A 22,153-nucleotide genomic window follows, 5' to 3' on the forward strand; every position below is an offset into this window, starting at 1 on the left:
TCATATTTTTGAAGCCACGCCAAGCCACTTTATATGGCTTTGAGTGGCTCCAAAAATATTGAGTAACACAACGCAGCGCAAATCGCTGCGTTGCATCACTCTGGGCCTTGCCTGGCAGTGGCAGCTCCCATGGTTTTTGATGCATTCCCAGAATTACCAGAGCTGGTAAACATGGGAATGGGCCAAAAGTTAAACCTTCTCAGGGGAGGCATAACGAGGGGAAATATCTCTGTTTCTATGAGTGCTACATTTTGCCAGCTTTCTCCACTGGGTTCAACACTGAGGCGCAATGACACTTTTACTTCAGGGATTAGGGGGCAAGGGGTATTCCCCAAAATATTGTCTATTCTATAAGTGCTTTTCTGGGAATATGTTATTTGAGAATCAGCTTGAAAAGTTTATATGTAGAGTTTTTAAAAATTAGCCACATGCTCTGCCTGTCAAGTCTCAATGTAAGACACATCCTCAAGCAGACCTGACGGGAAGAGGCATCAAAGGAATTTTCAATTTCAAATGTGGAGACATATATGTGACCAATCGTTCCATTTAGAGGTCAAAGAACTTGACCTTTATTATTATTATTATTTGTGTATTTTGTAAAGCGCGCAGCTACCCCAACGTCCCGGCGCTAAAAGAACAGGTAGAAGATTTGCATAAAGTGGGACTTATGAGCCAAAAAGGAAGGTCTTGAGAGATTTGCGGAACTCGAGTTCCGACTGGCTCGAACGAAGGGATAGCGGAAGTTTATTCCACCGCTGCGAGGCACAGACTTCAAATGTTTTACCTCCTGTTCGAGTTTTTTTAAATCTGGGAGTCACAAGCAAAAGTTGGGAATTTGATCTCAATATTCTGGAGTTGCAGTAGGGACGAAGTCTGGATTTAAGATAGGCAGGTCCTTTACCCTTCGTGGCTCTGTAGGCCAGTGTCAGAGCTTTGAACTCGCATCTTTTCGAGATGGGAAGCCAGTGTAGTTTACGGAGATACAGGGAGATATGATGTCTAGGAGGGATACCCTCCACCAGGCACGCCGCAGCATTTTGAACAGTCTGGAGCTTATGACACAGACTTGCTGTGAGACCCAGGTATTTAGAAAAGGGGGTGGTGATGGACAGAGTGTCTGAATTAAGCAGACCACTCCTACCCAGTCCAAAGATCAGGGCTTGATCCATCACCGTTTTTTAGCTCAGGTATAGCACGTTGGCGTAGTCAAGATGGGAGGTTATCAGGGCTTGGACCACAGTTTTGCGGGAGTCAGTGGGCAGGAAATTTATAAGCTTTTTTTATTGTTCTGATCTTTGAAAAGCAAGATGCCGCAACTGTTTGAACCTGAGGTCCAAAGGAAAGATGGTTATCCCACTGAACCCCGAGATTCCTGATCGAATCATTGGGTATGGGGGCTTAACTCAAATCTTCTGGCCACCATAGGTTAGATTCCAGTGGGGAAGTTAGATTGAAAAAAAGGACCTCCGTCTTTCCTGCATTGATTCTCAAGGCGTTCAAATCCATCCATTTTGCTCTGTTCCTGAGGCATAATTTCAGAGGGTCGAATGCTGTGGGTGTGGGCTCATCGAAAGTGAAAAAGAGCTGAATATCGTCAGCATAGGAGGTGGTTTTAATACCAGCCTGAGCAATCATTTCTGCCAGAGGGGTGAAATACACATTAAAGAGGAGCGAGCTCAGCGATGAGCCCTGAGGAACTCCCCATTTAAGTGGCCTGGCTGAAGAAGAGTAAGGGGGAGTATGCACCTGCTGGGTACGATTTGACAAAAAAGATGCAACCCACTGTAGCACGGTTCCCCGAATACCTATCGCACTCAATCTTCTCAGCAGAATCTTATGAGAGACGGTGTCAAATGCTGCTGAAAGATCCAGCAGTACTAACACCGCCCTCGACCCTCGATCCAGCGTCCACCTCACAGAGTCAGCCATTTCAATCAGGGCTGACTCAGTGCTGTGGCCTGAGCGGAAGCCATGCTGAGAGTCATGCAAAAGCCCATGGGACTCTATAAAGCTGGCAAGTTGTGAGTGCGCCAGCTTTTCCTCAATCTTAGCAGGGGCAGGTAAGAGGTAAATCGGCCTATAATTGCTCGGGATATCAGGGTCCGCATTGGGATTTTTCAATATAGGGACTAGAAAGGCATGTTTCCATTTTTCTGGGAACCTCCCCGATCTCAAGGAATCATTCCAGAGGGAATTTAAATAGGGATTGAGAAGAGTAGCAAGTGCCTTGTATTGTTTTGCTGGCCAAGGATCACTTGGGGACCCGGATTTGCATTTAAATAATTCCACCAGGGAAGCCTCTTCTGAAAGTTCTGCAAATTCTGAGAGGGAAGGAGTCAAAACGTTCTGATTTATCAATTCCTCCTCAGAGTTCAGGCTAACAATAGTGGGAAAAGAGGCATAAATAAGCGCTATCTTTTCCTCAAAAAACTCCGAGAGTTGATTGCAGAGGGACTGTGAGACGGGCTGGCGCCGATTCAGCGCTTGAGGGTCCGTAAAAGATCTGACAATGTTAAAAATCTCTCTTGGGCCATTGCTGGCTTTATCGATTCTGCTAGCTAGATAGGCTCTTTTATGTTTAACAATTAATTTACGATATTCTTTAAGGGCTGTCCTATGCTCAGCCTTACTTTCCAGGGAATACTTTTGTCTCCAGGCCCGCTCAAGAACTTTACAAAAAGCTTTTTTCTGTCGAAGATCGTCCGTATACCAGGGGGCTGTTGGTGCCGACCTGTAAGTTTTAATAGGTTTTAGGGGGGCTAGTAAATCCATAGCCTGGCCAATCCAGGCATCCAGATTGGCAATGCGAGTGTCCAAATCTGTAGCTGGGATTGGTCGGGAGTCTTTTATGTATTCCTGAAGGGAATCAGGGGTAATTTGACTCCAATTTCTCCCAGATTCCTTCGGGATCAGGAAGGGTCTATCTGAATAAGTCATACCAATCAGAAAAGGAATAAAGTAGTGGTCTGACCATATAACAGGTGTGGAATTCTCCATTCAAATGTCCACCAGATTGGAACAAATTAAATCTAGTGTATGACCAGCTTTGTGAGTGGGTGACTCCACCCTTTGAATAAGACTGCAGGCCGCCAAAGTGGATATAAAGCTCTGGCTAAAAGGACAGGAGACATCGTCCACATGAAGATTGAAATCCCCTAAGGCAGTAAAATTTGCGTACTGTGTACTGGCCTGGATGATGTAGTCTGCCAGGGCAGAAAGATACGAAGTGCTAGAATGGGGGGGACGATACATCAAGAGACCTGAGCAGGAAGTTGATGCGATAGCTTGATACAGAAAGGAAGACACTCAATGCAGTCAATTTGATCATAATGGGGGGTAGTAACAGTCCATTTGGATTTATAAATGAGTGCCACCCCACCCCCAGAGTCTGCCATTGGATCGATTGGCACAGATAATACTATAGCCTTCGGGAATGGATTGGGTCAGGGCTGGGTTGGTCCTTTCATTCAACCAAGTTTCGGTAAGAAAGAGAAGATCCCAGTCATTATCCAGGAGAGACTGCCAGATGTCGAAAGCCTGTCTAACCAATGAACTAATGCAGCTCTAAGGGTAATGGAAGGTCCAGATATCCGGGGAGGCGGGGACCTGGGCATGTGCAACAAAGCAATGATGACTATACCAGACACCCAGTAAGGTAAAACTATGTTCCGGCAGGGGGTTGGCCACGGAGCCTGTGGCCAAGTCCTGTGTCAAACCCCCACAGGCAGTCAACCCCACTCTGTCAAGTCAAGTCATAGAATTTATATAGCGCACTACATACCCGGAGGGTTTCAAGGTGCTTGGGAAGGGGAGGAGGCTTACTAGTCAAATATCCACGTTTTAAGTTGCTTTCTGAATGCTAGGTGGTTCTGGGTAAGTCGAAGGTAAGCGGGGAGTGAGTTCCATGTTTTAGCAGCCAGGTATGAAAAGGATCTGCCTCCCATGGTGGACTTGTTGATGCGGGGTACAGTGGCGAGGGCTTGGTTGGAAGAACGTAGTTGGCGGGAGGGGGTGTAGAAGGACAGTCGTGAGTTGAGGCATTCTGGACCGATGTCGTAGAGTGATTTGTGTGCGTGGGTGAGCAGTCGGAAAGTGATCCTCTTATTGACGGGTAGCCAGTGGAGGTCTTTAAGGTGACCAGAGATGTGTTCGTTGCGTGGGATGTCTAATATGAGTCTGGCTGAGGCGTTTTGGATTCGTTGGAGTTTCTTCTGGAGTTTTGAGGTAGTACCTGCGTAGAGGGTGTTTCCGTAGTCCAGTCGGCTCGTGACCAGAGCGTGGGTGACTGTTTTCCTTGTTTCGGAGGGGATCCAGCGAAATGTTTTTCTGAGCATGCGAAGAATGTTGAAGCAGGAAGAGGATACGGCACTGACTTGTCTGTTCATTGAGAGTGAAGAATCCAGGATGACGCCTAGGTTCCGTGCGTGGTCTGTCGGGATGGGTGCTTTTCCGAGGGCTTCCGGCCACCAGGAGTCGTCCCATGCAGAGGGGGATGTACCTAAGATGAGGACTTCTGTTTTGTCTGAGTTCAGTTTCAGACGGCTTTGTTTCATCCATTCGGCAACTTCTTTCATTCCTTCGTGTAGGTTGGTTTTGGCGGTGCTGGGGTCATTGGTGAGGGAAAGGATCAGTTGAGTGTCATCCGCGTACGAGATGATGTTGAGGTTGTGTTGTCGTGCGATGGCCGCGAGGGGGCTCATGTATACGTTGAAGAGGGTGGGACTGAGTGAGGATCCTTGTGGTACGCCGCAGATGACTTCAGAGGCCTCGGACTTGAATGATGGAAGGCGGACTCTTTGGGTTCTTCCGGTGAGGAACGAGGTGATCCATTCAAGTGCTTTTCCTTGTATTCCGATGTTATTGAGGCGTTGTAAAAGGGTGCTGTGGCAGACTGTGTCGAATGCTGCAGAGAGATCGAGGAGGATGAGGGCGACTGTGTCTCCATTGTCCAGTAGAGTTCGGATGTCGTCTGTTGCTGCGATGAGGGCGGTCTCAGTGCTGTGTTTTGCTCGGAAGCCAGATTGTGAGGGGTCGAGGGATTTGTTGGCTTCGAGGAAGGCGGCGAGCTGGTTATTGACAGCTTTCTCGATGACTTTGGCCGGGAATGGAAGAAGCGAGATGGGGCGGTAATTTTTGAGTTCTGTGGGGTCCGCTGTGGGTTTTTTCAGAAGGGCGGTAAGTTCAGCGTGTTTCCAGTCTTCCGGGAAGGTGGCGGAGTTGAAGGAACAGTTGATGACGTCTCGGAGGTGCGGTGCAATAACGGAGTCTGCTTTGTTGAAGATGTGGTGAGGACATGGGTCTGTGGGGGATCCTGAGTGGATGGAATTCATCAGGCGGATGGTGTCCTCAGTGGAGATTGGGTTCCAGTCGTTAAGGGTGTTCACGGGGGGAAGATGATCAGCAAGTGGTAGGGTGGGTTGGTTTTCGGGTTGGTTGTCAAAGCTGTTGTGGATGTCTGCAATCTTGTTGTGGAAAAATGAGGCTAGGGAGTCGCAGAGGGTTTGAGAGGGGGTGATGTCGTTGGAGTTGGCCGAGGGATTGGAAAATTCCTTGACAATGTTGAAAAGTTCCTTGCTGTTGTGAGCGTTGTCGTCAAGTCGATCCTTGAATGCTGTTTTCTTGGCTTTTCGGATTAGTTGGTGGTGAGTGCGGGTGGCGTTTTTGAAGGCGTCCTTGGTGCTGGTGGTTGGGTCTTTTTTCCAGGCCTTTTCAAGGGAGCGGCAGAGTTTCTTGGACTTCTTGAGATCATCGTTGAACCATGAGGCCTTCTTGCTGCCAGGTTTGTTTTGACGTTTTTTCAGCGGTGCTAAGGTGTCAGCGGTGTCGGATAACCATAGGGTGAGGTTGGCGGCGGCTTCGTTAGCGTTAGAAGAGAGGGCTGGGGTGTTTTGAAGGAGCGATGCGGAGATTTGGTCCGTGGTGATTTTGTTCCAGTTCCTTTGCAGGGTAGGTTGGAGGTGGGTGCTGGGTTTTGGTTTGTTGTAGGTGAAGTGAACGCAGCTGTGGTCAGTCCAGAGGAGGTCCGTAGTGTGGCTGAAGGAGACATGGTTGCTGGATGTGAAGATGGGGTCGAGTGTGTGACCTGCGATGTGGGTGGGGGAAGTGACTAGTTGTTTAAGTCCGAGGTTGGCGAGGTTGTCCACGAGGGTGGCGGTGTTGCGGTCGTTGATCTTTTCGAGGTGAAAGTTGAGGTCACCCAGAAGGATGTAGTCTTTGGAGGGGAGTGCGTGTGGGGTGATGAAGTCCGTGATGTCTTCACTGAATTTTGCGCGGGGTCCTGGTGGTCTGTAGAGGAGGGTGCCTCTGAGTGTGGTCTTGGGGTCGATGTGGATCTGGAAGTGAAGGTGTTCGGAGTTGGCGAGGTTGGCGTCAGAGCTGGTTGAAATGCGGATTGATTTCTTATGGACGATAGCGATTCCACCTTCTGTGTGGCTGGTACGGTCTTTGCGAGTGATTTTGTAGTCTTCAGGGATGGCGATGGTGATGTCTGGTGCGGAGGAAGCATTCATCCATGTTTCCGTAAGGAAGGCGATGTCCGGAGAAATGGTGTCTAGTAGATTCCATAGGTCAATGGCGTGTCTGTGGACTGAACGGGTGTTGAGAAGGATGCATTGTAGGTGGTTGGGGTCGGGAATCTGAGGTGTGGTCGTAGCGGAGATGTTGTCGGTGCCGCTGAATTTGCAGGAGAAGCAGGAGAAAGGTCCATGGGTGTGTCCAGGAACGGCTTGGACGCAGTTGGGGGCGCGACCGGGGTTAAGGGCTAGGAGGGTTGCGGCATCGTAGGTAATGCGGGAGGGCTGGGGAGCGCGAGGGGCAGGGGGTCTGGCGCTGGGCGCGGTCCAGGCGCGGACGGGCGTAGACGGGCTTACCTTTGGCGCACCTTCGGCGCGGGTTGGGCGCGGTCGCTGCGCGTGAACGCTGCGCGTAAGAGGAACTACCATAAGTAGTTAGAGGAGGGGGAGGGGCGAGGGGTGGTCAGCTGGGAGGCGGGATGCGGGGTGGAGCTGCAGGTTGGGCCAAAACAATAACAACAAAATGGCAGGCAAAGCGGAAGTGGGGACGACGGGGCTGGGGTGAGCAGGGTCGCCGGTCTAGTCAGTAGCGTACACAGCCAAGTCAGCAAAAAAGAAAAGAAATATGCGCCCTGAACGAGGATACACAACACCAACAATGCTGCCAATGTCAATAGCGCTAGCGTCACTTAAATCAGCCTGGGTACAATAGCGCTGGCGTTATAGTCGAAATGGTTAAATTAGGCGCAGTCACAGTAGCGCTAGCGTGATGTTCCAATGCAGGCAAGCGTAGCAGAAAGCGTGGGAGCAAGCCAGCAACGATATCACCGGAGGCTTGGAGGAGCTTGGTGGGAGCGACCTCAGCAGTAGGATGCAGCGTGGTCACAGCGATTCCCTGGGCGGAACGATGCTCTACTCTGTTGTGGGAGGGGTGGTCAGCTGGGAGGCGGGATGCGGGGTGGAGCTGCAGGTTGGGCCAAAACAATAACACTGCTGTGCACGGCCTTTGGCTGTGCACAGCAGGAGGATGGCGATAGAGGCTGGCGTTGTGTGTTAAATCTGGAATGGCTGTGCCGCGAGGGAGTCTCGAATAAAAAAGGGGCATTTCATAGCCTAAGACCATGTGACTACTAAAACTAGAAAATAGGAAGTGGATTTATATGAAAAATATGTGACGCGGTCTTCTGTTATAACAGAGAGCTAAAACATACTTAGGGACAGACGATTTCCCACTACAAGACATGGACATTTTTATACAATTGTTTGGTCGCCTATGTAAACAATGATCGAAGCCTTGAAAAAGTTTCTATGAAACGAAACACGTGTCAGCGGCCAGTTCAACGCTTAAAAGGAGGATTGTCGCACCAGGCTGTTTATTCCTGATTATATTGTTACTTCTTTGTAACTTTGTAACTCAAGACTCTGTTATATATTCATATTAAATTGATTCGGCAAGAACTATATTGATGTCCTGCTGGTACTTGGAATTGACTTGTTTAAATAACTGTATGAATTAATAGAAAATTGAACAAGAGTGCCGAGGTTCATATATCTGTTTTACGTTTTCACTGGGTCCAATTGGGCTCCGGTGTTTTGGCACCTTAGGTAGTGGGGTGCAGTCATCTTAACTTCGAGGGGCACCAATACTTTTATGATTATATTGAATGCACAAAGGGAATAGCTGTGCTACCAATTAAACCACCACTGCCATCTGTAAATATTGACTGCAGCCTTGACCTGTTGCGAACCCACCCGGAGGCAGCCTACCCCCCCACATGTAGACAACCCCACACTGAAAATGGCCTTTCATCACAGATGGAGTCGGGTTGGCAGCAGGCATCCGATTCCCCGCATGCAGCCCCCAGAGGCAGCCAATCCCATGCCTCGCACATCCTTTGGGCATAAGCGCACTTTGACATTCATTCAATCATTAACCTCATTGGCATTTCCTGCAGTGAGTACCTACCTCTCAACCTCATCATGTTAGGTCATTTACTAGGCGTATGCAACATAAAGCAAACAGACACAACAGATTAGAATGAGAGAACTGTCCAAGACAGACCAGCATAACAATCTAAGATTTTGCACCTTTTCTGTTTCCTAGGTGATTGGATCACTTTAATTTTTACTATTTTGGTAATAAATATCTTGGGGCATTTTTAGCAAGAACCTCGTTAAAATTATCGCTGTTTTAGCGGCAGGAAACTACAGGTAAAACGGCGATAATGAGCTTGCTAATATGCGTTATGGTATTCCAATAAAAGCCCAGGTTAGATGTCCTGCACATCTAACCTGGGCTTCTATTGGAATTCTATAACGCATATTATCAAGCCCATTATCGCCGTTTTAGCTGCAGTTTCCTGCCGCCAAAACGGCGATAATTTTAACTAGATTCTTGGTAATATACCCCCTTGTCCGGTGGTTGAAGGTTTTTGCAGGTTGATTCGGCAACAACGTTAATAGCACGACCACGCAATTCATTCAGTTATACCCGAGCACCGCAGTAATTAACACAACTGAATAACGCACAGGCGATACGTTTATGAGTAAACCTTCCTGGATGTTGTTAAGCAATAAAGAAGAACATTTGTCTGTTTACCTTTACAGTAACCCGCGAAGAAGGGCTATTTATCCCGAAAGCATTGAGCACCCATTACAACGCCATAAGAACAAGCATTGACTTTTGATAAGTTGGGCAATTTGCAATGTTTATTTCAATGTTTATGTTCATAGTTATCCATACTAATATAATAAAGAGAGAGCCCAAACCTTTGAGGCGGGTAATCTCAGGAACCACAGCACCAATCACAACACCCTATACAGCGTTGGAAAGAGCAGTTGCAGCAGAAGGACATAGACTATGTAGACGCCCACCATATACATTTAAAAGGTAAAAGAACGGGCCAGCAAAGTAGTCCCTTGTGGGCGTGTCTGCGTTGTGCTGTGGGCGTGTGACAAACGCTGGGGGCGTGTGGTACGTTCCGCCCTTCATGCCATGTCTCATATCGTGTGCTAATCCCACCCTGCTCCCTTTAAATACCCCTGCACCCCATAATCATAACCCACCCTTACTCCTTAAAACACCCCAACACCCTTAAACACTAACCCATCTTAACCCTATAAATATACCCTGTACCCCAAAACCCAAACCTATCCCTAAACCCTTAAAATACCCCTGTAGCCCAGTTCCCAAACCTAGCCCTAAACCTTATAAATACCCCTGTACCTCAAAACCCAAACCTACCCCTGAACCCTAAAAATACCCCTGTACCCCAAAACCCAAACCTAGTCCTGAACCCTAAAAATACCTATGTACCCCAATACCCAAACCTACCCCTGAACCCTAAAATAGCCATGTACCCCAAAACCCAAACCTAGCCATGAACCTTTAAAATAGCCCTGTACCCCAAAACCCAAACCTACCCCTGAACCCTAAAAATACCCCTGTACCCCAAAACCCAAACCTAGCCCTGAACCCTAAAATACCCCTGTACCCCAAAACCCAAACCTAGCCCTGAACCCTAAAAATATCTCTGTACCCCAAAACTCAAACCTAGCCCTGAACCCTAAAAACACCCGTATCCCAAACCTATCCATGAACCCTTAAAATACCCCTGTACCCCAAAACCCAAACCTACTCCTGAACCCTAAAAATACCCCTATACCCCAAAACCCAAACCTAGCCCTGAACCCTAAAAATACCCCTGTATCCCAAAACCCATACCTATCCCTAAACCCTAAAACTACCCCTGTATCCCATAACCCAAAACTATATCTGAACCCTTAAAATACCCAAAACATATACCTCAGTACCCCAAAATATATACCCCTATACCCATACTTACCATATCCAAACATTCAAAAAAACATGCTTTTACCATTCATGCATTTACAATGAATTTCGTTGTAAATGTATGCGTGGTAAAAGCATATAAAATGTAATGCCATGCGTTATAATGGCATTGCGGAGTCATGGTACTTTCGTAATGAAAGTATGCGGAGTGATGGTATGCGGAAAGAAAGTTGCGGAATAATGGATGTTTACCCTCCCCCGGTAAGTACATTGGTGGCACGGAGACCCACATCTCCAGAAACATACTCATATTTTTTTCACCACCCATTTGAAAAATGCACAGGTCTCTCTCATTGATGGCCAGCACCAACATACACTTTTAGACACACCTCCCACCACATGTTCTAGAATTGTGAGCTGGGGAGCTACGTTCGAATCTCGGCATCAGCTCAACATCCTGTGATTCCAGGTAAATCGCTTTGTCTACCCGTGCCTACCACAAATGAATGTGTTCTTCTGTAATGTAAATTGTGCTCATGCCATGTTGTCGAGTTTGCGCTATATAATATTGCAAGGAAAAATAAAGTAGGGAAATCGAGTTCACACACTACTGAACGCGCACTCTTAAGTGCATCAGCAGTGCACTGTGAATCAGAGCGTTTCACAGGCCTGTCACAGATAAGAAATGCTATCTAAACGAAATCCTACAAAACAATATACTACTGGCCGGCAGCAATTCATACCCGGACAACGTCGGGACGGGCTGCTAGTATATATATATAGCCTTGATAGGCCCTGGGGATCCCAGCCCTCAGGTTTACTAATTACAATTAAGGGGAGGGGGCACGCGGCTCCCTCCCCGGGCATATTTCTGCTGCGGGGACCCCATCCCCTAGGGTCCAGTGCATTTTTGTGTGGGAGGGAGGCACGTGGCACCCCCTCCCCAGGCCTCTTTTGCCTCCCGAGACACCATCTAATGTAAATGCATGAATGGTAAAAGCATGTTTTTTTTTATGTTTGGATAAGGTAAGTATGGGTATAGGGGTATATGTTTTGGGGTACTGAGGTATATGTTTTGGGGTGTTTGGGTATTTTAAGGGTTCAGATATAGTTTTGGGTTATGGGATACAGGGGTAGTTTTAGGGTTTAGGGATAGGTATGGGTTTTGGGAAACAGGGGTATTTTTAGGGTTCAGGGCTAGGTTTGGGTTTTGGGTATAGGGGTATTTTTAGGGTTCAGGAGTAGGTTTGGGGTTTGGGGTACAGGGGTATTTTAAGGGTTATGGGATAGGTTTGGGATACAGGGGTGTTTTTAGGGTTCAGGGCTAGGTTTGGGTTTTGGGGTACAGGGGTATTTTTAGGGTTATGTTATGTTAAGCTGTTTTATAGCGCGCACAATTACTGCCGGAGTATCCTGGCGTGGGTTCAGGGGTAGGTTTGGGTTTGGGTTTTGGGGTACAGGGGTATTTTAAAGGTTCAGGGCTAGGTTTAGGTTTTGGGGTACAGGGGTATTTTAAGGTTCAGGGGTAGGTTTGGGTTTTGGGGTACATAGGTATTTTTAGGGTTCAGGACTAGGTTTGGGTTTTGGGGTACAGGGGTATTTTTAGGGTTCAGGGGTAGGTTTGGGTTTTGAGGTACAGGGGTATTTATAAGGGTCAGGGCTAGGTTTGGGTTTTGGGGTACAGGGGTATTTTTAGGGTTTAGGGATAAGGTTTGGGTTTTCGGGTACCGGGTATATTTATAGGGTTAAGATGGGTTAGTGTTTAAGGGTGTTGGGGTATTTTAAGGAGTAAGGGTGGGTTATGATTATGGGGTGCAGGAGTATTTAAAGGGAGCAGGGTGGGATTAGCACACAATATGAGACATGGCATGAAGGGCGGAACGTACCACACGCCCCCAGCGTTTGTCACACGCCCACAGCACAACGCAGACACGCCCACAATGGACTACTTTGCTGGCACGGTTCTTTTACCTTTTAAATGTATATGGTGGGCGTCTGCATAGCCTATGTCCTTCTGCTACAACTGCCCTTTCCAACATTGTTAAGGGTGTTGTGATTGGTGCTGTGGTTCCTGAGATTATCCGCCTCAAAGGTTTGGGCTCTCTCTTTATTATATTAGTATGGATATATATATATATATATATTACCTACTGGCGGTCGCCAGTAGGTAGTTATAGTTAGGATTTTTTTCAATGCAAAATCTCAAAATTCTATTGTGAATAACTTTGGCGTCGGTTGACGAATCTGCCTGAAAATGTCCTCAAATTTGCCTCGCGGAGCTCCGGTCCTTTCCTAAAAGTTTGGGGGGGATTCGTCAAGCGGGGGCTGAGATAAAAGGGAGGTCCCAAAACGTGTTTTCCCCATGTTAATTTCCATAGGGCGGTGGAACTCACTTTTAGCCCGAACGGCTGAATGGATTTGCACCAAACTTGGCAAAATTGTAGGGACTGGTAGCCCGATGTGCCTTTGCTATGTCTCAAGATATGTGCTCCAGTGGTTTTTACGAAAATTAACTTTGAAAAAATATATATTGGGCTACATTGGGCTACATATATGTTAGAGCCCAAATGTAGCCCAATGTAGCCCAATGTAGCCCAAAGATGGCCACCAGAGACAAAAAAAACAAATGTAGCCCAAATATCAGCCAGATGTAGCCCAACTATAGCCCAATGACAGAATGTCCCAGAGTGTTTTAAAGAACAACTAGAACGCTAACAGTCTTACTTATGACAAAAGTATGGCACACCTGATTGGAATAAAGTTTTAACACTTAAAACATTTAATTTGCAAAGGAACAAAATGAGGGGGTTCATTTTGCCATAGAAATTATGATTAGTGCTGAAGAAAAAAAAAATTAGGGCACATTTTGAGTGACTTCTCAAATCCTCTTATATTTCATTAAAAAAATTCTGATATGCAGTCTCCCAAGATGGCCACCAGAGACAAAAGAGCCCAAATGTAGCCCAAATATCAGCCAGATGTAGCCCAACTATAGCCCAATGACAGAATGTCCCAGAGTGTTTTAAAGAACAACTAGAACGCTAACAGTCTTACTTATGACAAAAGTATGGCACACCTGAAGTCATCTTCATTGGAATAAAGTGGTAACACTTAATACATTTAATTTGAAAAGGAACAAAATGAGGGGTTTCATTTTGCCATAGAAATTTTTTATATATATATATATATATATATATATATCACGCTCCATGTCCCACTGGAAAGTCAGGGCACTCGCGGGCGGGTGCGGTATGTGGTAATGGGTACCCGCATTAACACTCTGCTCGGCTTCAGAAATCGTATCTTCCAAAGAACCGCACTCGTGGAACCAAAAGATTTAGCAGTGCTCACACTATAAGTTTATTTCACAAATGTTAACAGACGCGTTTCAGCATTACGCCTTCCTCAGTGTCAATTACATTGTGGAGACTCGCCTGGGATATAGCGGCAAAACAATCATAAACATGGTAGACGGACTAAGTTTTAGGGTCGCGCCATCTTGGAACATGTCAATACAGTTCACAGTTAGGTGCATATTACCCCATATATGGAAACAGATTCAATCTTGCCGTGGATCGGCATGGTACCCCGTGTATACACATCCGGGGAAATGTGGGGTGCTCTAGAATATAGCCCCGCTAGCCCAAGTGAGTCACCGACAGTGAGGCCGTGGACGAACAAAGAAAGAGGACCACAGCCGGGAGACAAAGAGGAGGCCAGACACCCTTTCCCCCTCCTTTTCACAACGAGTGCACGGTAATCGGCCAGTCATGGCTACGGGGCGGCAAGAACAAGCCTCCGGAACCCGCGGCAGGAGAAGAACAAGAAGAGCAGGAGGAGGCAGGAAAAGGAAGGGCACAGAGATGGAGGAGCAGAAGAAAGCCCAACAAAAAGTAAACACCACCCATGTAGGCGACCTCACTGTAGTTAACCTATCGGAGAGAGAGTTAACAGAAGTTGAACAGAACTTACTAAGCAGGGGCTTAAGTTTCTGTCCCAACAGTAAGAGCGAATATACACAGATGAGGATTGATCTACATGCATTCGTGAGGAAACTCAAGTTACACAAATACCACCAACTCAGAATAAACACGAAAGGATCTAAACTTGTACGGAAAAGACTAACTGCTACCGACATTCTATCCTGTGAAGATCTAAGAGGGATAGAGAACTTGGAAAATCTAAGAATGGAAAGAGAGACACAACCTTCACAGGAGAATACCATGATTAATAGAGCTTTGGACAATGAAATTGATCAAGAGAGAGAGGAAAGTAACTTTAAGCCAGTGTCAACATTCTGCCCGATAATGCCGTGGGATGCAATAGATGCATTTTCTGAAACTGTTCTTAACGATCTAGTGGCTCTGAGGGGAAAACGAGAGATGTCTAACAGAAAAGACAACATCACCCCACAGGAAAGGGAGGCCTTATGTAACCTTGAGAAAGATGAAAACACAATAATCAAGCCCTCTGATAAAGGTGGGAACGTTGTGCTACTAACACGTGAGTACTATCAAAGAGAGGCACTAAGACAATTATCAGACACACAATACTATCGGAAAACAGATGACAAACAGTTTAAAGAGGGCATAAGAAGGTATGACGATCTGGTTAACAAATGGTACAAGAAATCCATGCTGGGGAGTGACGAAAATATGTACTTGAGAAGCAACAACCCTACAATCCCAACCTTCTACCACTTACCCAAGCTACACAAGAACGCAAGGGAGCCCCCGGGAAGACCAATAGTGTCATCGGTGAATGGATTGACAGAAAATATGTCTAAATTTATAGACAGTTTCCTATTCCCTCTGGTAACACAGCTCAAATTCCATGTGAAAGACACCAAAGACTTTTTAACTAAAGTATCTGAGGTAACATGGGACCCCACATATTTGATGATTGTGTTGGATATAACCAGCCTATATACTAACATCAGACATGATCTAGGCGTGGTAGCAGTAGAACATTTTCTAAACAAGAGACCTGCCAGATTCGCTCTACACAATCGGATGTTGCTGGAATTTATTGAGTTCTGTCTGACGAGCAACATTTTCCTGTTTAATGACCAGTTATACACACAGGTCTCTGGGACCGCGATGGGCACCTGCTTTGCTCCCAGCTATGCGAACTTGTTCGTTGGCTGGTGGGAGGAGCGGGTGCCCATGGTCCTTCAGACTGAGGGACAGGGAACAGAGAGAGTGATACAGTGGTTCAGGTATATTGATGACCTCTTCATCGTGTGGCAAGGGACGATGGAGGGGGCACAACAATATATAAGAATCCTGAATGACAACAATTGCAATCTACACTTCTCAGGAACTATAAGTTCGACAACAGCTGACTACTTGGACCTGAGGATGGAAATAGATGACAACAGGTTGCATACATCACTGTACCGCAAAGCGACGGCGGGCAATTCCATTCTGCGAGCTGATAGCAACCATCCAAAGAGGCTGATACAAAGTATCCCGTACGGGGAACTGCTCAGGATGAAAAGAATCAGCAGCAGAGAGAAGGACTTTGAAACAGCGGCAGCAAGTTGCATAGAAAGGTTCAGCAGAAGAGGATATGATCCAGTGTCTTTGGATAAAACCTTTGAAGAAAGTGAGGAAAATCAAAAGGGAAGATCTCTTAAAGCCAAAAGCACCCAATGAACAATCTAAAAATGAAGGGAAATTTCGCCTAATCACACCATACACCAGTGACTCTATGGGATTAAGGAAGATCTTGCAAAAAAACTGGCATATTCTAGGAACTGATCCCATATTGAAAGACGATATCCCAACTAAGCCCCTGATTACAAACCGTAAGGCAAGGTCACTGAGAGACTCTTTGGTGAGAAGCCATTTCAAAAATGCAATTCCAAGAACAGGTAAAATTGCAGAGCTGGGAGGGTTTTTCCCCTGTGGGAAATGTAAGGCCTGCACGGGATGCAAGAGAGTGCGGAAATATGACATCCCGGGAGCAGGTATCACAAAATCAATCAAGAAATTTCTAACCTGCAGTACGAACTTTGCAGTCTATTGCCTAATCTGTCCATGTGGGTTAAAATATGTCGGAAGTACGATCCACCAACTTAAAATCAGGGTACTTGAGCATCAAAGGGCAATAGAAAAAGCTGACCCTGCATACCCAGTTGCGAGACATTTTGATCCTGTGCACCAACGGGACAGGACCAAACTACAGTACTTTGGCTTGGACTTTGTACCTGAAAGCCCAAGAGGAGGTGACAGGTTAAAAACACTGAGACGCCTGGAATCAAGGTACATAATAGACCTTATGACCAAAGTACCAAGGGGGCTGAATAATGGGGAGGAATTGGCGGTACATCTGGGAAAATAACATATGAGAGAGCCAACATGAAATCTGGCATATTTCCCATGTACTTATATACAAGAGACCTTTACATTGCAGAAGTTTGAAGTTTGGTTTTATAAACTGAACCTATGATGAGTTCAGGGCGAACTGGGACACTGTATATATTGTGCACTGGAGTAGACTGGAATATAGAACTTGCCAATACATGGCGTGATGGACTTTGGAAACTTGGGCTAGCGGGGCTTTATTCTAGAGCACCCCACATTTCCCCGGATGTGTATACACGGGGTACCATGCCGATCCACGGCAAGATTGAATCTGTTTCTATATATGGGGTAATATGCACCTAACTGTGAACTGTATTGACATGTTCCAAGATGGCGCGACCCTAAAACTTAGTCCGTCTACCATGTTTATGATTGTTTTGCCGCTATATCCCAGGCGAGTCTCCACAATGTAATTGACACTGAGGAAGGCGTAATGCTGAAACGCGTCTGTTAACATTTGTGAAATAAACTTATAGTGTGAGCACTGCTAAATCTTTTGGTTCCATGAGTGCGGTTCTTTGGAAGATACGATTTCTGAAGCCGAGCAGAATATATATATATATATATATATATATATATATATATATATATATATATATATATATATATATATATATATATATATATATATATATATATATATATATATATATATATTCATATTCACTGAAAAAACCATAGGTTTCACACCAGTTATAGTTAGGAATTAGCATTTAAAAAACCTATTAAATTCACTGAAAAGTCAGTTAACCAATCAATTTTACACAAAAAAAACATGCATTTAGACATTTATTTACCCATTTATTCTTCCATCAACCTTTAGATATACATATATAAAAAATATTTATTTTTCAGAAAGATACACATTCACTGGATGATGTCATCAGTGATGTCATTTGAGATGTCATCAGTGATGTCATGAGTGATGTCACTGACCATGTCATGAGTGATGTAATATGTGACGTCATCAGCAGTTCATTGCACGCGCAAGTTATAGTGAGTCCAACTAACTATAACATGGGAATTTCAATGGTTTTATGCGAGGAAAATTTCCACCTAACTATAACTGGTGTGAAACCTATGGTTTTTCAGTGAATATATATATATATATATATATCCCTCAAACTAAAAAATAAGAAACTTATGGTGAGACAGGCTGAACGCTGTTGGAGACACCATTATCTCCCAGATAAGAGGGCCATCTATGTTGATCTCCAGAAAGAATACAAAAAGAAGATTCTCCGAACGAAGGAAGAGTATTTCTCTAATAAAATTCTCAACTCATCTAATAAACCTAAAGAAATCTTCTCTATTGTGAACGAGCTCTCCAAACCAGACAGGATCATGCCACAGCCAGTTCCCTCACAGACATTCTGTGATTCCCTTAATTCTTTCTTTCTTGAGAAAATAGCAGTCATTAAAGCTAGTATTCCCTCCTCTAGTTTCCCTATATCAGATCTGAACATACGTCAGAATGCACATCAGATGGTTCTAATTCTCTTGATCCCTATAGAGACCTTTCTTGATCTACTCAATCAATCAATCATAGTTCCTTTATTCAGGAATAGACTAATCAAATATATGATGTAAACCCACCTCCACATTTTCTCCATTCTTAACAGTGTCGAAAATCAAATCCATCTAGTTGACCTTAATCTTTCTGATAACCTTAAAAAATGTATCACAGAGAATAATGTCAGGGGATCTGTAGACTCTTTTAAAAAAACAAGGGCATCTCTTGTCGATCTTAAATTAGCTTTTTTAAAAAGATGTATTAAAAAACAGCATCTAGGTACTTGATAAATTGGGCATAATAATACATAATGAAGGGTATCCTGCGGAGATCGATGATCGCAGCCGCAGGGACCCTTTGACTCAACTGCATTAGTGAATCCCACAGGTTCAGATAAAAGATGATGAAGCAAGTTGAGTCTGAAACGCGTTAATAAAAACCTATTGTGCGGGTTGTATACAAGGGAGAGATAGGGCTCCATCCCACTAGAGGGTTTCACTGTCATATAGACCTGTAGAGTGTGCTTACTCCTTCCCCTCATTTCTCGTGACCCGGTGGTGAGTTTGGAGAGCTTCTCATTTGCTCTTGCTTGATCTTGTTTTGTGATACTCTGTGGATTTTAAAACAAGTTTCCACATCCAATGCTCTCCAAAGCCCCTTTCACATACTTCAGCCAGGGAATAGACATACCTTTCTCACTCCCCAAACAATCTGTAATAATCAACCGTGACAGATTGGCATCCTGATTGACCCATAGTTTTAGCCAGGCCATGAGGGGTCTGTTCCTCACCCTGTCCTCCAGGTACTTACAGCCAAGTTCCTCATGTACTATATCTGACGGTACAGATTGGGGTACTTTAAGCAGCCTCCTTAAGTATTTGTTTTCCTTGGCTGTAAACTGGTTGCATTTGCCATTCCCCATAACTCTGCCCCGGACATGACCTTAGCAACAGGGATCGAATTGTGCATGGTCAGCATTTGTTCAGGAGCCCAGCGGCCCAGTCTGCGCCCAAAATTCATAACCGCTCCTGAAATCGCTGCCAACTTACTACCATGTTCTTCGATCAATGGTTTAAAATTCACATTTCTATCAAATAAAATGCCCAGATATAAAAAAGTCTGCAATTTTGCCAGACTTGTAGCGCCTATTCTGTAATTAAAATGTTTGCCTTTATGTTTTGGGCCCAGCTCCATGATATATGATTTTGTCAGGTTGGCAGATAAGTCTAGGCTAGACATAAACTCCACAAACCCGTCTATCAGACGTTGCAGTCCTACTGGCGTTCAGGCCAGCAGGACCGCGTCGTCCGCATAAAGCAGAACTAGAACAGATCTACTTCCTATTCTGGGCGTGTCTGCTTTCAGGTTCAGTAAAAAACGTTCAAGCCCATTAATGTAAATGGAAAATAGGAAGGGTGCAAGTATGCGCCTTTGCCTAACCCCGCTCGTGCATTTAAAGGAGTCTGTCTGGTCACCCTCCAGGTTATACCTCACTGTTGCGGTGGTGTTCTGATGAAGGTTCCTCAAAATAGAAATGAGGCCAGCATCAACCCCCAGATCCGACAATATTGCCCACAGCTTCGATCGATTTATGCAATCGAAAGCTGCTGCCAGATCCATGAAGGCTAGGTAAACGTTCTCCTGTCTGGCAACTGTATATTTGGTGACCAGTAAATATAAATTTAACCCCTTCCACGCTCATGACGAGCTGGGCTCGTCATGGTGTAGCCTCCTCGCACGCTCATGACGAGCCCAGCTCGTCATGTAACATGGGTTTTAGAAAATCTCAGCATACGGCCGTAATTACTATCGCGCCCATGAGGTTAAACACTGGTCTGTCGTGGACCTCCCGGCCCGAAAGCCGTACTGTACTTCTGTGAGGATACCATTTTCTTCTTCCCAGTCCATTAAGCGGTTCAGGATAGCTCTGCCCATTACTTTAGCTGTTACATCAATTAAAGAGATGGTCCTGTAACATTGGAGGCTATCTCTGCTACCCTTCTTGAAAATTGGTACTATTATCGCTGTTGACCATGAGCGGGGTAAGCCCGATACTATGGCCTCATTTATAACTCTTGTGACTACCGGGCCCCATAGCTCTATGTTACTTAAGATCCACGGAATGAGACAAGTCAAAGTTATTCATCATCCCATTGAGATTAGCCCCGTCTATTGTGTGGTCAAAGTGGGCGCCCTCCACTAGATCACACAACGCCCAATTTCCCATAAAGGGAATCAGCTGAGGACATAAATGGCAGTTAAAATCACCTGCAATTAAAAGTAAAGGGGCAAGGGCATTATTCATCTTCTCTATCTGGATTCCCAGTTGATACTCTAACTCCTTCACTCTTCAGTCCCCTGCATTATAAAAATTTAACTATAATCAGGTTAAGATCCCTGGTTTTAAACTGAACTGCAAGCATACAATCTGATTTCCAGTTGAGATCTGTCCAGGTCCCATCTAGAGTCAGATGCGCCCACAGAACGAGACCTCCTTTTGCTCTGCCTGCTCTAGATCTTTCAGCCGGTTTCCCAAACAGCTTATACCCCTCAAGGTTGAAATTTGTTGGGTCAACTTCCCATGTTTCCTGGGCACAGATTACGTTAAATTTATTTACATAATCCAGCCATTCCTTATTATAAAATTTGGTTGAAAGTCCCGCCACATTCCATGACAACAGATCTACAGTGTTCCACTCATTCAGTTTTACTGATCTCCTGACTGGCGGAGATCCCTCAATAACTTTCCCCACAGTTAGTAGTCCTTGTGATAAACTGCTTCTAGTTTCCCCTTCTGCCATGCTTAACTGTCAGTCACAATCTTCTAGTCCTGACAAGGCCCCAAACCTATTTTGTAACCTGATGTTCTGTGGCTTGTAATAGTTTGGAGCCGCACCTCCTAATGGGGTGCCCCATTCTGTGTTCTGTTCAGGGGCATAAAAAAACCTTAGGGGAAGTGCTTGGATTCGAGATCTAGATCCGAGTTGTCCTCCATTGCAAATGAATTCGGTACATCTTGTGTCCCTGAAGTTAATGATAATACAATCACCTTCAGTCGACTTTGCTCGTCTTCCCACCCAATTCACTCTCCTAGCAAATAATATCTCTGGACAAACGTAGCTAGGCAATGGCCGATTAACATTCAGCCAAAAAATACACGTATTTTTCAATTCCCTATAGGTCTCCCTCTTTCCATGTTCTAACGGTGGTACTCCTGTCAGATCTACCACATACGGGGCTGAATCCGGGGGAAGATCAATTGTTTGTTGCCTCTGCAAATTGTGAGTTATAGGGGGTTTGTGTGTTGTCTGAGGTTTTACTAAAGGGCTAATAACCTTCACCGTTTTCTTCTTGCTTGCCTGTTCTATATGAGGTATCCCTGCAGGGTTTCTCAGGGGGAGTGTGGCAGTAGAAGCTGATACATTATTTGCTGCAAGGCTCTGACTACCTTTTGGGGATACATTAGAATTAGTTAGAGCGCTAGAACAAGTCCCACAATGCCTTGCCCCCCCCCCATTTGACTGCCTGCCGGTTGGATCTCTCCCCTGAACCCCCCTAGCCTGTGCTGATGCAAGCAAAAGTTCCAAACACACCAGTCTATTTTCAATTCGGTCCAGTCTGTCATGTATCGGAAGGGTTAGCTTGTGTACAGTACATTCCAATTTTTTCCATAAGGCGACATCCGAAACCCGTGGGGCATCTCCATCCCTGGATCGCAATATGTTAGGCCCTTCCTTTGCAGGTGGCGGTATGTGTGAAGCACTTGTTAACATGTTCTCTTTGGGCGCAACCTCCTTAGTTTTTTTCCCTTTCCCATCTGCCGCATGATGTTGTACCCCTGTGCATTTCCTTTTGGATGTTGGGCCCTGTGAGTGTTGAGCCACTCCGACTTTTGCACAACTGGCTGACCTAGTTTTCATATTGGGGGAAGGCCGCTTCTTGGCAGGATTACTCTGATTAAGTCCAG

This window comes from Lissotriton vulgaris, unplaced genomic scaffold (assembly GCF_964263255.1).
Source record: "Lissotriton vulgaris unplaced genomic scaffold, aLisVul1.2 SCAFFOLD_655, whole genome shotgun sequence".
NCBI classification, from domain to species: Eukaryota; Metazoa; Chordata; class Amphibia; order Caudata; family Salamandridae; genus Lissotriton; species Lissotriton vulgaris.